We start from the raw sequence: 3,595 nt of genomic DNA, 5'->3' as shown, positions 1-3,595 counted from the left end.
ATTTGTGGAGCATAACAAATAGCATGGAGGACAAGGGGAGATGGAGAGGAGAAGAGAATTGAGGGAAATTGGAAGGGGAGGTGAACCATGAGAGACTATGGACTCTGAAAAACAATCTGAGGGTTTTGAAGGGGCAGGGATGGCAGGATGGGGGAACTAGGTGATGGGTATTAGGGAGAGCACATATTGCATGGAGCACTGGATGTGGTACAAAAACAATAAATACTGTTATGCTGAAAAGAAAAATTTTTAAAAAATTGGAGTCAATGCTCTAAAATCTTGCTGCTGCTTTATTAACTAAGTTTATGTCATATTCTAAATCCTTTGTCATCAGTTCAACAATCTTCATAGCATCTTCACCAGGAGTAGATTCCATCTCAAGGAACCACTTTCTTTGTTTGTCCTTAAGAAGCAATTACTCATTTTTTCAAGTTTTATCATGAAATTGTAGTAGTTCAGTCCCATCTTCAGGATCCACTTCTAATTCTGGGTCTCTGGCTATTTCCACCTCATCTGCAGTGACTTCCTCCACTGAAGTCTTGAGTCCCTCAAAGTCGTCCAGGAGGGTTAGAATCAACTTTCTTCAAATTCCTGTGAGTGTTGCTATTTAGACCTCTTCCTATGAATCACGAATGTTCTTCATGGCATCTGGAATGGTGAATCCTTTCCAGTGGGTTTTTAATGTACTTTGCCCAGATCGATCAGAGGAATCACTATCTATGGCAACCATAGCCTTATGGGATATATTCCTTAAATAAGACTTGGAAGTCAAAATGACACTTTGATCCATGGGCTGCAGAATGGATAGTGTGATAGCAGGCATGAAAACAATATTAATTTTATTGCCTGTCTCCATCAGTGCTCTTGGGTAACCAGGTACATTATCAATAAGCAGTCATATTTTGAAAGGCATGTTTTTTTCCTAACCATCATGTCTCAACAATGGACTTAAAATATTCAGTAAACCATGTTATAAGCAGATGTGCTGTCATCCAGGCTTCATTGTTCCATTTATAGGGCACAGGCAGAGTATATTTAACATCATTCTTAAGGTTCCTGGAATTTTCAGAATGGTCAGTGAGTGCTGGTTTCAGCTTAAAGTCACCAACTACATTCTCCCCGAATAAGAGAGTCAGCTTGTCCTTTGAAGCTTTGAAGCCAGGCATTGACTTCTCTAGCTGTGAAAGTCCTAGGTGGCATTTTCTTCCAATAGAAGACTGTTTCATCTACATTGATAATCTGTTGTTTAGTACATCTACCTTCATTATCTTAGCTAGATCTTCTAGATAAATGGTGGCCTCCTGTTGCACTTTTATGTTATGGAGACAGCTTCTTTCCTTGAAAGTCATGAATCAATTTCTGCTGGATTCAAGCATTTCTTCTGCAGCTTCTCCACCTCTCTCAGCCTTCATGGAATTGAAGAGAGTCAGGGTCTTGCTCTGGATAAGGCTTTGGCTTAAGGCAATGTTGTGGCTGGTTTGATCTATCCAAGACCCCTAAAATTTTCTCCATATCACCAATAAGTCTGTTTTGCTTTCTTATCATTCACGCAGTCACCGAAGTAGCACTTTTAGTTTCCTTCAAGAATTTCCCTTTGCCTTTCCAACCTGGCTAACTGGTGCAACAGGACTAGCTTTCAGCCTCTGTTGGCTTTCAACATGCCTTGCGTGCTAAGTTTACTCATACCTAGCTTTTGATTTAAATGAGAGACATGTGAATTTATTTCACTTGAAAACTTAGAGGCCATTGTAGTGTTATTAACTGGACTAAACTCAACATTATCATGTCTCATGGACTAGGAAGACCAGAGGGGAGAGAGAAAGAGAGATGGGGGAACGGCCAGCCACTCAAGCAATCAAAACCAACACAACATTCATGGTATATTATACATATTATACATATATTACGTTTTCCATCTTATATAAGGTGCAGTCCATAGCTATAGTTATACCACAGATCACCATGACAAATAAAATGAGAATGAAAATTTTGCAATATTGCAAGAATTACCAAAATGTGACAGAGACACAAAGTGAGCAAAGGCTGTTAGAAAATAGCACTGTGTGGGGCGCCTGGGTGGCTCCGTGGGTTAAAGCTTCTGCCTTCGGCTCAGGTCATGATCCCAGGGTCCTGGGATCGAGTCCCACATTGGGCTCTCTGCTCAGCGGGCAGCCTGCTTCCCCCTCTCTCTCTCTCTGCCTGCCTCTCTGCCTACTTGTGATCTCTGTCTGTCAAATAAATAAATAAAATCTTTAAAAAAAAAAAAAAAGAAAGAAAATAGCACTGTGGATGCAAGCCTACCACAAATCTTCAATCTGTAAAAAACAAACAAATAAATAAAGAAAAGAAAATAAAGAAAAAATGCATATCAGTGATACCAAACAATCAAACAACATATGCTTCAAACAAGATATGCTCATTTGAAGATGGATAGACAGGCAGACAGATAGATCTGTATCTTTAGATAGATGTTCAGATAGATTTGAGATATATCACGTGTCTTATAAATCATGCCAATCAAATTGGCGACAAGAGAAATAGTTATTGACTGTCTCCACCAAGCAGTGCAGAACAGACTCTGTGACATTACCTGAGAGGCTCTTGCCCCCCACTTTGCCTTGGTACTGTGAAGTGACTGGAAAAAAGAGAACCTAGCAACTTGAGTTAAAATGGAATTCTTTTTTAATCACCTCTCTCCTGGTTATTGGGTGGTCTCCAAGCTCAGAACCGCTTATAGGTGGAGCCTCCTAAGTTAGTCTCCCATCCCGCCCCTTGTGGAGACATTGCTGACAACTTGGACCACATCTGGTCCATGATAATTCCAGCCCTAGCCAGGGTGAGGACAAACACAAATTAACAAGAAGGGGCTTAATTCTCCCTGTTGAAATGAAGGCGAGAGACCTCTCCCCCTCCTCTTCCTTTTCTTTCAGAATGTCTCTCTGTTTTTTTCAAATATATGTAAAACTTTACCATGGCGAAGTAATCTTTGCAGGTCTCACAATTCAAGAATGTTTACTCGCTGACTTGGGAGCCATCCTTTTGAAATGCAGACATCAAGGGAGAAAGCTCCCCTGCATCCCAGTTCCTTTGGGAGGGTAAGAGCCTAACTTTATTGGGCACCTCGCTTCCATTTGCAAAACTACCCCCTGTCCTAAATATATGAGGAGTCCAGTCTGTTCTCCGCTGGATAAAACCAGCACAGATCGTCTCCCCAGCTCCCATGAACTATGTGTGGGAAAAGATGCTGTAACTTCCTCTTGTTTATCTCGAGAACACGTGTTTCTGAGAGATGGTATCTGCTTCAGTGCATAAGGGCATCTCTGTCTCTACCATCTCTTAGCAGATCACCTGTGACGCATGTTACAGTCTGGTTTAATGTCTACTCAGTAACAAAACTGTGTTCTTTCTCTCCCAATCCTGTGGAGAGGTTTTCTGGATTGAGAAAAGATTTGGGGTTTTTAAATTACACTACCCTAACATTAGCTTCTCTTAGCTGTCCATCTACGGAGGGGATGTGGGAAGAGACCAGAAGCATTTTTGTAACTATCTGCCTTAGTCCAGTTACCCTGAAGACAGCCTGGCATGAAAAAAATTC

The sequence above is a fragment of the Enhydra lutris genome, unplaced genomic scaffold (assembly GCF_002288905.1).
Source record: "Enhydra lutris kenyoni isolate GAN:26980312 unplaced genomic scaffold, ASM228890v2 scaffoldscaffold61, whole genome shotgun sequence".
Classification (NCBI taxonomy): domain Eukaryota; kingdom Metazoa; phylum Chordata; class Mammalia; order Carnivora; family Mustelidae; genus Enhydra; species Enhydra lutris.
This window is presented reverse-complemented; position numbering follows the sequence as displayed.